Consider the following 14,891-nt stretch of genomic DNA (forward strand, 5'->3'; position numbering starts at 1 on the left):
TCAACATACCCAAAATAGAATGCAGAGCATAATAGCTTATGGACGTGTGTTTTTATAAAAGGAAAAATGGAAAGATGAAAGGAATCAGTGATCCATAACAGTTTTGAAATCTAGCCAGGCTGATATTGGGAGCTCCTTTATTGTGTGTGTTTCAAGGCCTAGAAATAACCTTAGCAGAAAGTACCACTCCTTCTCTCTTCCTTGTGGCTTCTACTTTGTGTATCACATAAATAAATATGACTGCACCTTCCCAGCTTCCACTTCCTGTTTCAAGTTTGCATGAGTGGTCTGATAATCTTACTTACTGCTGTGGAATTTGGGGATCTGACAGCCTCCTTTCATCTTGCACTCTCTGTCCATTTGAGTCCAAGATGGCAGTGTTCTGGTGAAAAACTTTTTCCTAAAAATTATGTAGATCTCTTGTAGATTTTAATGGGGTTAACTCAGAGAAAATCTATTTCTGCAGATTTCTACGTGGTAAACTCTTCTCTACATGAGCCTCCTGCTAGATGACATCGCCCTTAAGACTCCTGAAAGTCCCAGGGTTTGAATGAGAGGATCTATGGGATACATTCTTAATATCATAAAAACACCCTTTGTGTGTCCCAATATTCCATACTTTTGATAGATCTGGGGCTTCAACAAAAAATTATAATGTCACACACAAAAAAAGTTATGACGTCACACCTCTGCCTTCTCACTACAGTATGCTTTTCTAAAAACTGCTCAGAAACCATACTTTATCCTAGTACTTGTGCCATAGGGAAACAAATTTTAAGATCAATTCCCATTTCCTGTGTTTAATAGTCCTTGCCTCGATACATCTCTCCTCTTTCCTACTATTATAAACAACAGAATAAGTACTAGATACACAATTCCCAAAATTTTCATCTGTTTCAACTAAAGTAGTAGATATTGACAACACTTATTTTCCAAACTATGTTCTTTTGAGACAATGAACATAGTATCTTTCAACTACAAAATCATCAGTGTTGTCACACCTGCAAGTTAAGACACTCAATGTGGCCATCACTAATTGAGTTCTTATTGTCACTAAAAGGGTTTCATTACAAAATACTTCCAACAAATTTTCAAAAATATCGAAAAGTCAGGCATGATGTGACCTGCATGTAATCCCAGCAACCAGGGAGACCAAGGCAAGAGGACTTCAAGTTTGAGGCCAGCCTCAGGAATTTAGTGAGGCCCTAGGAAGCTTAGTGAGATACTGTTTCAAAACAAAAAATAAAATAAAATAAAATAAAAAGGGCTGGAGATGTAGCTCAGTGGTAGAGTGTCCTTGGTTAAATCCCCACTACCCGCCCCCCCCCACACACACACACACAAAAAAGTTTTTAAAAAGATACTGAAAAATAGTAAGCTAGGTATATAGCTCATTGGCAGAGTATGTTAAACTTAAAACAGATGATGAGGGTCACAATCTGATCTTGAAACTTGTTAATGTGTATTTGGTGCTGAATTCGTGATACTGAAGTTAAGTGCTCATGCTGTGTCTAGTCAAGGTTTGCTTTAGAGGAGTCAGTGAGAATTTAATGAGCTTCTAGATGAAGTAGTTGTCATGTTTTTTTCAGTTAGCATAGATTAACTCTGGATTGTCTTTAGTAGGTGCTGGGAGCCATCAGCCAAGTAGGTATGACAATTTCCTTGCCAGCGTACCCCCATGTTTCTTTAGTGGAAGGACTCATGGAAATAGGACATTTTGCAGGACATTGCATGTAAGGTGACCTTGCTCAAGGACCAGGGCGGATCCGTGTTTAGGGTGTTCCCGGTTTAGCATAATAGGAGATTAGGGTGTTCCCCCTTTAGAATAGGGCGGTTTAGCATAATAGGAGATTAGGGTGTTCCCCCTTTAGAATAGGGCGTATCCTGCTGCTGAGTTCCTCTTGAGTTCTTAGGGTCAGACTGTATTTTGGGAGACAGAAGCCCAGGAGTAGTGGATTTGGGCAGAGTGTGAATTTGGGCAGAGAACGTGGATTCCCCCAGAACGTGTTTGTAGACGGCCTATGTGAGTTCGGGAATAAAGAATTGCTGTTTGAATCTACAAGCTGTGTGGTGGCTCGTGATTTGTGCCCAGCCAGAGACTGCGGCAAGTAGGAGCAGTAAAGTTTTATTTAATTATCACTTCAAGTATAAGAAGCAAAGTTGCATTCATTAATTTAAATATTACATATTTTTTTTAATTTTTTTTTTTTTTTTTTTTTTGCCATACTGGGGCTCAAACCAAAGACCTTGCACATATTAGGCAATTGCTTCACCACTGAGCTACATCCCCAGGCCACACATATGATTTTGTATCATTGCATCTAACATAATTAACTATAGAAAGGATCATTATATTATATACAAATAAGAAAAAAGTTTCCAACTAAACTATAACACAATGCTTTATTATCAGTTAGAATTTTTAATACTTTTCAGAAGAGTTTTTTTTTAGACTTTAGATACAGATTTTATTGTATATTACCCTTATACATTTTTTTAAAAGTAATAAATTAGCAAAATAAATCAGTAAGTTATTTTCAGACTACTTTTCATCCAGAGAATGTGTTTTGGTCAGCTTTTTCACTGCTAAGACGAAGGACCCAACCAGAACAACTGTCAAGGAGGAAAGATTTATTAAGTTACCAGTTCCATTCCTCAGGGCGCAAAATGAGGCAGAACATCTCAGCAGAAGAGTGTAGCAGAGGGAAGCAACTCACCTCATGATCAAAAAGCAAAGATAGAGGCTCCGCTGGCCAGATACAAATAGATACCCCATAGCCATGACCCCAGTAAACTACTTCCTCCAGCCACACCCCACCTGTCTCCAGTTCCCACTCAGTTAATCCCATCAGGGATTAATTCACTGGTTAGGTTAAGGCTATAACCCATTCATTTCTCTTCAAAACCTTCTGGCATTGTCTCACACGTGAGCTTTTGGAGGACACCACATCTAAATGGTAACAGGCTGCTTTTTTGACTCACGTTTTGATTAAGCATCACTGATACCTATGCACTTTCCACATGAGACTCTTTTGCAGCTTAGGTTAATGCTATGCACGTTCTTCAAAAAAGCACTCCACTATCATCTCAGAATTTCCTCTACTGATCTTCATACCATGAATTTTCATGTTGACTATCTGGATCCTATCATAAAGTTCCAAGAGAGAGTTTAGAGATCATTTTCACTCAACGTAATTACAGCTGTGTCATGACTACAAACCTGGCAGATGGCAATTTGTAAGATATCATCCATCATTAGAAGAACCTTGACTTCAGAGAGGTCAAAATATGTGCATCTTAGAATTAACAAAATATAGAAAATATGGGCTGAGGTTGTAACTCAGTGGTTGTGCGCTTGTTTCACATGCATGAGACACTGGGTTCAATCTTCAGCACCACATAAAAACATAAATAAATAAAACAAAGATATTTTACAACTAAAAAAAATGTTAAAAAAATATGGAAAATTCATTTTCTTATTTGGTACAATCATCACATTTAGAAAGCAAATCAAGATTGGTCCCAAAGTGATTTTTTTATAGCTACCTAATAAGTGCTTAAACAAAAAGGGATATAATAGAAATATTAAATGTTACATTACAAATATAATCCTCTACCTGAAGGTTTTCCAAGTTTTTCAGCTCATAAAAAGTTTCATGTTTCAATTGAGACATATTTCAAATGTCAAGTAATAATAGCATATTCTCATGACTGCAAGCATTACAAATAAAAGAAGAAATTTGCTCCCAACATATGTTGCCAGCAACCATTCTGTCCCAGAAGTAAAACAGGCAAGAAGTTAGATAGGCCCACATCCTGTGAAAAACACATAGATTCCAAAGATTCATATTAGATTTGAATTCCACTGAATGCTATGTTCATTCCTCAAAATCTTGAGAAACTTTTTAACATAAAATAAGCAGCGCAACTGCAAACACTTTTCAATAATGAAAATAGTTTAATTGTGGCTGTTTTTACTCAAGAATTACCATTTTAAGCTTCTATTTACTGTATTTAATAGCCAAACTACTTATCGAGCGGTTTCTATAAATTAATTCTTAAATTACTTGAGAACACTTCTAAATGCAAGTAACATCAAATTTATTTGACATTTCACTATATGAGCTTCTTTGACATGCACTGTGCATGTCAGGGTTGATAAACTTACACACACACCCTGCATGTGTAAGTAAAGTTTTATTGGAACATGATCACACCCATCATTTACATATTGTCTATTGTTGCTTGGCCATCTCAAGTGTGAAGTTGAGTGCCCCACAAAGCCAAAATCTTTATTTTTTTTTTTTTAACCATAAACAGAAAAAAAAAAATTGTGCAAACCCTGGTGTAGACCAAGGCAATGATTTTATGTATCCCTTTCCACCCTATACCCTTCAGCTTTAAGCCAACCTGTTTTCCACTTTAGTAATGAGAAAAATCAGATTATTACTGAACAATAATGTACTATAAGTAATACTACCCTATGGAGTAATACTTAGAAAAACAAACTCTTCAAAATGATCCTTAGAGTAGAAGGAGAGCTTAACCTCAATATAATTATAAAATTTTCTTGAGCTCATATGTCAAGGACTATAAACACTACTTCTTTTGTAATTCAGTTGACCATCTCCTGCCTCCCAATATTACAATTGAAATCTACTTGGCATTTTCAGTTCTACTATATTTTCAGAGAAGAATTTCAATGTCTCAACTGGTAGCAGTGCCAAATGTCAAATACTAGTTTCAGTGGATAAACTAAGGGACAGAGAGAGAAAATTTTAATGGCTCTCATTTTTATTCTTCCCTCATTCTGGATACATGGACCCTGACCTTGGTCTCAGGGTCAAGGATGGGTTTTGCAACCTAGGCTGGATCAGTTATAATGTCTTATTTCAATGCTCAGAGTGATTGGTTTAAGGGAAGAAAAATGCCCATAGCTAGCCAAATCCCAATACTTTCCTAAGTAATCTGGAGTTGGGAGGAATCTAGTCTTTTTCATATTTTTTATTTCACAGCTGTCGTTGAGGCTGAACATTTCATTAGCCATATTTTAGCTGTGGTTCCCAGTGGTCCAGTTAAAAAAAGAAAGAAAAAGTTAAGCCAAATAAGAAGGGTAAAGGAGAAGAATATGCTAACAAGGACCAAGGTCCCTCATTTCAGACGTCCCTCAAGAGAGTTTTGCTGCTGTCCTAAGATAGAGCAGCCTCAAATCCTTCTGTTAGCATAAGCTATGTTGCTTGCAACCAAGATTTCTGACTAACAGGGCCAGATAATTCAGTGAAGGCAGCCAGCAAACTTACTTGGCAGATGTGACATCTTTACATTTTAAAGGCATTAATGGAAAGAAAAAAAAAACTGGAAATATCATTACTATTTTCTTATGGAAACTTTTTTTGTTGTTCTAGTGAGTTAAGAAACCAGTTTGGAAAAAAAATAAGCAATAGTACTAACACAACAATTCTTAGCCCAATTTAACTTTAACATGCAGTGACTTAATCTTCCATTTACTTTTCAAAACAGATTAACAAATCACACAGCCTTACTCTCCATTTACTTCTCCTATCTTTATATCTCTGCTTCACTTCTCATAAAAAATTTTATGTCTAAAGTATAAAAAGCAATTTATGTAAGATCTGCTATAAGCATTTAGCTCAAATATGGAACTCATTCACATGCTGTTAGATATAAAAACAGTAAACACTTTTTTGGTTTTAAGTAAAGCAAAACTGTAAGGTGATGCAAAAGGTAATATACATAAGAACTAAACTTAAAAAAAAAAAAAAAAGTTGGCTGATCCACCCCTGCTGTGTGCATCTAATGTTTTTCCTCTGAGAATAGAACTTATTAGCAATCCTAAAGTAAAAAGGACAGGATATTTTTCAACAAGGGCCTCTGCTTTGCCAAACATCCCAGAGTTTGTCTCCAAGGACTTGAAAAGAAAGGAAAGAATGAAGAACGGAAACCATAAAGCATGCACTACGGCTATCATCTAATTACTGAATGAATGGTACAGTTGTTTTGTCTGATTGCACTAAGCTAGTTATCCACTGCTAGCTTCATTGACAAAAAGGGAATCTACACAAATTATAGGGAAATTCAAGCACTAAAGGAATGTTTTGGTTCAGAGGTTTGCAATGACTATTGGCTTTGGTTTTTGGCAAAGCCTGTCTTTGCTATATGAACTCGGCTGTGCTGGGTCAGCCTGAAGCATTCCCAAAAGCCTAGAAGGGGACAGACTTCCTTGTCATCTGTATCCCATCAATAAATTAAAGTGATGTTCTCCAGTTCATGTTTGTTTCTTGGCAGGCTAATCTACAATCAGAAAAAGAAAAGCCTTTCATTTGTGGACTCCAGCTAAAGGAAGGAAGCTTTTGTATGTGGAATCACCGGAGACCAAAATATTAAAAAGTGGAAGAGGAAAACCATATGTTGCAGTTCTTGTAAGCAAAACATCCCAAAGTCTTGGTTAAAGAAATGCTTGAGTTCATTATACCAAAAAAAAAAAAGTGAATATTTTACTAGGAGAAAAGAGTGTACGAATAACAATATCGATACCTCTGTTTCAAACATGGACATTGTAAGTCATGTTTGGTTTTCTCTGATTTTTTTTTTAACCAGAAAAACCAAAAAGTTAGATATCTCTGAGAAGCCTGAAATGATTAAAAATTTTAGCATAATCTTTTAAGACTTGCACTTTATTTAAGAAGAAATGAATCAATAGAATAGAAGATAAGTTTTAGAAGCTCATGGTTTGCTCTTTTATAAGTAGTCACAGCAAGATTTGCTGATGCTCTAAAATTGCAGCAATTGAATGCAGATTAAAGTAGAAGTGAGACATCACTGTGCTGATTATCTGAACCCTATCTCATAGTTGCAATGTTAACACACCCCCTCTTATTTCTCTTGATTGATGAGGAGTTATCCTCAACCTTGTTTCATTTGTGAACAAGAACATCAAGCAGAAAAAACTGGAGAGGTCCTCTTCCAACACCCCATCATAGAAAATGCATAAGGTTCTTTCCATTCCTTTTAGCCTAACCACATTTGTGTTTGGTTTCCTTATTTTCTCTCTGAAGAAGACAAGCAATAAATCTTATTTTAATAAATATTTTTTTTTTAAAGAATATGGCTTGCAACACAAAGCTTTAGTACTTCCTGACTTCATTTACCAGTGATCCAGCTCCTAATAGGAGTAAATTGCTATTATTTTTCTTTTGTGCAGGGGTCACTTAAAAAAACCAAAGCAGATCAAATGCAAGAAGTATGATTGGTAAGAACCGTGGAAGTTCTTAGAATGAAAATGGAGTCACTGTGTCAACCCTTACTAAAAAAAAAAAATAAAAAATAAAAAAAAAAATTAACCAGGAGGAATGAAAGAACAGTTTTCAAGCATGATTGCCTGATAGTAGCTACCACAAAAGCCACAACCAGAACCACAATCTTGCACAGAGGCCGCCACAATCTTACACAGAAAAATACTTCTGTGGGGACATTCACCCAGTAACTGTCTGTTCAATCTCAGACTGGCGCCATCCTTGTTATTAATCCTTGTGGTCAAGGATAATTGTTTCAAAATATCTTATGTAATCCTCCCATTTTTGCCTTTAAAAACTTCCCCTGGCCTCAACTTCTTTGAACGTACTCGTAGTTTACAATGACCTGTGTATTCCCACTCCGATGCTGTACTATTCCCAGAAAATTTTAATTAGTCTTTAAAGAATCTCTCTCAGCTTATTAATGAGGTTGATAGAATTGATAGAGTAGGTACTGATGAAGCTTAAGACACAACAGTTTGAAATATGACTGTAGAAAACTAGAATATACCACCCTAAAATATGTGTCTTTGGCATATTGATTATTTTAAGCTGGTTGTTTTAAGAAACTGCATTTGCAAAAGCTCAGAATAGTTATGCTTTTATAAGAGAGTATTACATTTATTCAGGAAATCCTCATTTGAAAGTGTGTCTTCTGCATAAGGAAGAGAAGTCGCAATAATCCACTAAAGACTCCTCATCAAGGGCTGGGGTTGTGGCTCAGTGGCAGAGCACTTGCCTCACACATGTGAGGCACTGGGTTTGATCCTTGGCACCACATAAACATGAATAAACAAGATGAAGATATTGTGGAATAAAAGAATATAAAAAAAATACTCCTAGTCAATAGAGTAGGCATCAACTTAAATCTGTACCACAAACTTGATCTTTCTTTGTTTCTTTCCTTATCACCTCATCTTAATGAGGACTTTCCCCCCTCCATCTCCCAAAAGCCCAAATCCCTCTTTCTTTCTGTAGCTCAGGATGACATAAAAAATCTGAATCATTGAGTTCCTCTTGTTTCTGGGGGGCTCCACTCTGTACATACCTAATTTAACTTTGTTTTTCTCCTGTTTCTCTGTCCTATGTCAATTGATTTCATAGATCAGCCAAAGTACCTAGAAAAGTAGAGGGCAATTTTTCCTCCCCAAGAGCACATTGGACAGAAACGTAAACATCTTTTGATACTCAGTAGATAACTACATGTTCACTTATCTAACCTAACTGGAAAGAAGATTAACCTCAAAAGCCAGAGAACTTTGTTCCTGATTGTAGCATACAGAGCAGTGAATCTTTGGAGCCAGTCTGTATAACTTGGGATAGTTATTTGACTTCTCTGAGCATCAGCTTCCTCATCTTAAAATGGAGATAAAAAATAATGCTCACCTTACAGGACTATAACATACCTAGCACATAACAACCACTTGATATATATTCCCTAAAATAAATTACTCTCCACAGAAAGTCTTAGTTTTTCTATGCTCAATTTATCTGATTAGTAAATAGAGACAACAACTCACGTTTCCTACATCATGGTGATAGAGGCCCTGAAGGAATTTTTCTTTCACCATCTGAGGGTTCAATATTTGAGCCTATGAAATAACCTGACAATTGACAGGCTAACAAGGGAGAAGATGCACAAATTTATTGTGTGTACATGTACATGGGAGTCAAACAATATAAGACACAAAGAAGAGCCAGATGGTGAAAGCCTAAATGCCTTTTGAACTACGGAAAGAAGAGGGTTTTCGTGGGGAGGTGGCAGCACAAGCTATGGGAAAGGGAGGGAGGAAATGCATGATGAACAAAGAGGGCTCATTATGCAGATGGAGCCTCTTAGGTAGCAGTCCTCAGAAGAATATATGATAGTGTTCAGTGAAATTACAGGACAGGGGCTCAAAATAATTGCTTTCCTTCTAGAGAAATTTCTCTTAGGAATATTTCAGAAAAAGCCCCTCCTTATACTTCTGGGGAAAGAGAAGGTCAGTAGGTCAGGGAGATTTGGGTTCTAGGGATGTTTTTGAGGCGTTTCAATCTCTTTTATTGGAAAGTATCACTCCAAAGTGCCACATTTGGGGTATCATTTTCTGTGCTGAAATAGAGGTTTCCAATGAGTAAATTATCTATTGCTTTGTCCCACTTGCAAATGCAGGTATAGCAAAATACAAATATACATTTCCCTCTTTTCATAGTTCTTAAATGGGACACACTATAACAGCAGATTAACAAAAGAAAAATAAAAGTTTACTAATATGTATGTCTGCCATATATCCAATAACATATGTGTCTTCCTAGGAGAAGTTCATTGGAGATAATCCAGAGAAATGAGTGAATCTCTACAGAAGATCTCAAAGAGACAGTTTAAACTTCAGGTTTAAAACTCTTGTTCTCTGAAACAAAGAAAATAGGACTGGAACAGTCCCACTTAGGACAAGATTATTAGGGCTGCAGGTGTTACTCAATGGCAGAGTGCTAGGGTCCCATTTGTTGGCACTGCAAAAAATAAATAAATAAAGGCAAGATGGTCGGGAAAAGCACCTTAAACAAAGGTAATATTTCTTATGCCCATTTAAATCACTGCTTTGATTATTGATTAAGAGCCTCTTAGAGTTAAGGCTGGGACTGTAGATCAGTGGCAGAGTGCTTATCTAGCACATGGGAAGCACTGGGTTTGAACCTTAGCACCACATAAAAATAAACAAATAAAATAAAGGCATTCTGTCCATATTTAAACAATTTTTAAAAAAGAGTCTCTTAGAGCTGGGGATGTGGTTCAGTGGTAGAGAGGAGAGAGAGAGGCTCTCACAGATGGAAATTTCCTTTGCAGATATAATCGTCCCTTCTGATACAGTAACTTTTCAATCATATTTTGGGGCAGCATATTTTTGTACTCAACACCAACAACAAAAATGTGCTAACGTGAGGCTCTGAAGACGGCTCTACAAAACATGCTTCCTCTCCATTGTGTCAGGCCCCAAGCAGCAACACTCACTGTGGAACTTAAAGTTCTAAAAATGGTCCATCAGCAACAGCTTTAGGTTGTGAACAACCAAGTACTACTTTCCACTGAATAGAGATTTGTGCCTGACTAAGTGAAAGAATTCATTTAAAGATCAAAGAAAGCTTCCTCTCCAAATGCCCCAAAGGTGAGGCATAAGCTTCTTCTCTGAGACCCAAACAGTGGAGGGGGGAAGGTGAGCATTTCCAAGAGTCACTTGGAATGACTAACATCAGACCAAGTGTGGCTTATCAATTTAGGGAGATGTTTTAGTCAGCTTTATTTTTGCTGTGACCAAAAAGATCTGACAAGAACAATTTTAGGAGGAAAAGTTGATTTGGAGGCTCATGATTTCAGAGGTCTCAGTTCATAGACAACTGACTCCATCGCTCTGTGTTGAAGTGAGGCAGAACATCATGGTGGAAGAGTATGGCAGGGAAAAGCAGCTCAGAACATGGGAACAAGAAGCAGAGAGAGCAAGCTCCAAAGGCCTAACCCAAAAGCATGCCTCCAGGGACCTACCTCCTCCAGCCACATGCCACCTGCCTATGCTACCATTCAGTCAATCCTTACCAGTGGGTTAAAACACTGATTAGTCTAGACACCGTGGCACATGGCTGTAATCCCAGCAGTTTAGGGAGGCTGATGCAGGAGGATCGTGAGTTCAAAACCAGCCTCAGCAAAAGCAAAGCCCTAAGCAACTCAGTGAGACCCTACCTCTAAATAAAATGCAAAATATGGTTGGAAATGTGGCTCAGTGGCCAAGGGCCCCTGAATTCAATCCCCAGTTTAAAAAAAAAAAAAAAAAACCTAATTAGATTAAGGCTCTCATAACCCAATTATTTCATCTCTAAGCTTCCTTGCATTGTCTCACACATGAACTTTTGGGGACACCTCGCATCTAAACCATAACAGTAGGTTACTTCTGTTTAAAGAAAAAATATATTTTCTAAACAAATCATTAGTCTATTGTTACCTTTCATAACAATCCTCTGAAATTGTCATTTGGTCAACAAGGAAGGGTTCATCCTTCATAATAAATCTCCATAAATAAGAAATAGACACAATAATTTCCTTTCTAAAACATGCTTTTTTCTGAAACTTAAGTTTGAAAGATTTCTTTAAACATCTTATGATTCAATTCATTTGGAACTTGAAACCCATGACACAGTGAGTGCCTAGAATATGTCCCCTTCTAGGAACAGAAAGTCACTCCATTTATGCACAGTTCTGATGATTATAAAAATATTCCACAGTATTAATTGTTCAAAAATTGGCAAAAAGCAAAAATGTAGGCATGCACTTTACCTTATACACAAAAAAATATTTTCTGTTGGATCAATGAGCATATGACCTTATCTAATTCAAAAAAAAAAAAAAATTGAAAGGAAATTATTCTTTTTCCAGTCTTTGGAAAGGTAATGGCTTTTTAAAATTTTTCTATTCTAATTTGTTATATATGACAACAGAATGCATTACAATTCATATTACACATATAGAGCACAAATTTTCATATCTCTGATTGTATACAGAGTATATTCACACCATTCATGTCTTCATATATATACTTAGGGCAATGATGTCCATCTCATTCCACCATCTTATTTACCCCCTTGCCCCTCATCCTCTCCATTCCTTTTGCCCTAGAGTTTGTCTAATCTTCCCATGCTTCTCCTCCCAACCCCACTATGAATCAGCCTCCTTATATCAGAGAAATCATTCAGCATTTGTTTTTTTGGGGATTGGCTAACTTCACTTAGCATTGTATTCTCCGATTCCATCCATTAACCTTTAAATGCCATGATTTTATCCTCTTTTATTGCAGAATAATATTCCATTGTGTATATATACCACATTTTCTTTATTCATTCATTTACTGAAGGGCGTCTAGGTTGTTTTCACAGTTTAGCTATAGTGAATTGTGCTGCAATAAGCATTGATGTGACTGTGTCCCTGTAGTATACTGTATTTATTTTTAGCAATTAGAGAAATGCAAATCAAAACTACTTTAATATTTTGCCTCACTCCAGTCAGAATGGCAGCTATTAAGAATACAAACAACAATTAATGCTGGTGTGGATGTTGGGGAAAAGGCATACTCATACATTGCTGGTGGGACTGCAAAATGGTGCAGCCAATATGGAAAGCAGTATGGAGATTCCTTTGAAAACTGGGAATGGAGCCACCATTTGACACAGCAATTCCACTCCTCAGTCTATACCCAAAGGTAATGGCTTTTTAAGGTTTAAATATAATAGAAACAACAAAAAGGAGATAACAGATTGAACTGCACAAAAACTTAAAATTTTTTAGGGAATAAAACCAAATAATTAAAATGATAAGGCAGACAACTAAATGAACAAAAGTATGAATGAGGAATTAATATAAAAAATAAATGAATAAGTAAATGAACTATTAAAATTTTGACCTCAGTACAATATGTAATTTTAAAAGCAATAAAATATTTTACGACTGTTATTATTGTCTTTTAATTTAAAAAATAATAACTTTGCATAATAATTATCAATTGCTGTCTTCAAAATTAGGTGATGCTCAGCAGCTCAGGAGGGTGAGGCAGGAGGATCGAAAGTTCAAAACAGCCTCAGCAACTTAGTAAGACCCTGTCTCAAAATAAAAAAGGCTGGGGATGTGAAAAATAAAAGAAAGTTTAGCTTTCTATCATCTATAAGGCACTACAGAAAAAGGTTTGAGAATAGTCTTTTGAAAGAATTATTGTTGTGTCAGGGTTTTTGTTTGTTTATTTGTTTGTTTGTTTTTTTGTTTGTTTTTTCAGTTGTCCCAGGATATAAGGGATGCCTCAGCCATTTTATGTTGGGTGCCAGAAATAGAAGGGAGAAAATATAATGTAGCTTCGTCACCTGTCACAAGGTTGATGACTAAAAGGAGAGAAATATTCCAATATCCACATTAAAGTGAAGGGGTTGGTAATAATTGTTTTCTTTTTTATTTATTTTTTAAAATATTATTATAATTATTCAGGGTGGGGGGAAGTACCAGGGATTGAACCCAGGGTTGTTTACCACTAAGCCCATCCCTGGTCCTTTTTGATATTTTATTTAGAGACAAAGTATCTTAGTCAGCTTTTTCACTGCTGTAACTAAATGGTTCAACCAGCACAACTGGAGAAGAGGAAGAGTTCATTTGAGGGTTCAGGGTTTTAGATGTCTTAGTCTATAGAAGATGGGTTCCATTCCTCAGGGCTCGAGGTGAGGCAGAGCATCATGGTGGAAGAGTGTGGCGAAAGAAGCAGTTCACAGGTGGTAAGGAAGCAGAGAGACTCCAATCACCAAAAACAAATACATACCCAAAGTCACACCCCAATTCCCATCTCCTCCAGCCACACCCTTCCACTTCCTTTATCACTCAGTTAATCCCTTTTAGGGGATTAATTCACTGATTGGGTTAAGACTCTTACAACTCAATCATCTCCTCTGAACCTTCTTGCGTTGTCTCACAGGTGAGTTTTTGTGGGACATCTCATATCCAAACTGTAACACAGGGTCTCATCAAGTTGTTCAAAACCTTGATAAATTGCTAAGGCTGGCTTTGAACTCACTATCCTCCTGCCTCAGTTTTGCGAGCTACTGGGATTACAGGTGTGGCACCTTGTTAAATATTATTGAATTAGTTTTTTTACAATACTGAGTAGAAAGCTATGTTGTTGGCTGAGGAAGAAAGAGAGAGAAAGAAGGAACAAGAGACCTCAAACTCCTTTTCTGAGTTTTTATATCCTCTTCCATGAAATTCAATAGCACTTTCTTATATATTGCCTTCTTTTTTTGGAAATTGAAATTCATTTCTTCTATCTCAGTAAATATCTCCTGCTTTTTAAATATCAGCCTACAATCTTAATAGGAAGAATAAATTATTATTATAGAGAATACTGTATTCTGAGAGCTTGAGGTCCTGTTATATACAAATTGGAAACTACAAGAAAGATAGAGCAGGTTTCCTTTTTCTTGAAGTCCAAAGGAGGAAAATTGCTGAAACATACTAAGTTAGTATTCATCACTGTTGATTTTTGTACTGGAAATTGAACCCAAGGGTTCTTTACTACTGAGCTACAACCCCAGTACTTTTATTTTATTCTTTTAATTTTTCATTTTGAGACAGAGTCTTGCTAAATTGTTGAGAGTATCACTAAATTGCTTAGGCTGACGTCAGATCTTGCGATCCTCCTGCCCCAGTCTCCTGGAGTTGCTGGGATTAAAGGCATGTACCACCAACATCTGACTTCCAATAATTTTTTTATGACTTTTTCCATTTTTGTTTTTGTTTTTTCTTTTGAGACAGGTTCTTACTGTGGTTAAGATCCTCCTGCCTCAGTCTCCGAAGGAACTGAGTGTATAACTCAGCTTTTCATTGCTGTAACCAAAATACCTGACAAGAACAACTTAGAGGGAGATACACTGTTGGCTCATGGTTTCAGAGGTCTCAGTCCATGACCAGTGGGCTCCACTGCTCTGCCTCACCTCATGAGGCAGGCCATCATGGTGGAAGGGTGTGGTAGAAGAAAGTTGCTCTGTTCATAGCATAGAAAGTGAGTAAGGACACAGGGA

Source organism: Callospermophilus lateralis, chromosome 12 (genome assembly GCF_048772815.1).
Source record: "Callospermophilus lateralis isolate mCalLat2 chromosome 12, mCalLat2.hap1, whole genome shotgun sequence".
In the NCBI taxonomy this organism is placed as follows: Eukaryota; Metazoa; Chordata; class Mammalia; order Rodentia; family Sciuridae; genus Callospermophilus; species Callospermophilus lateralis.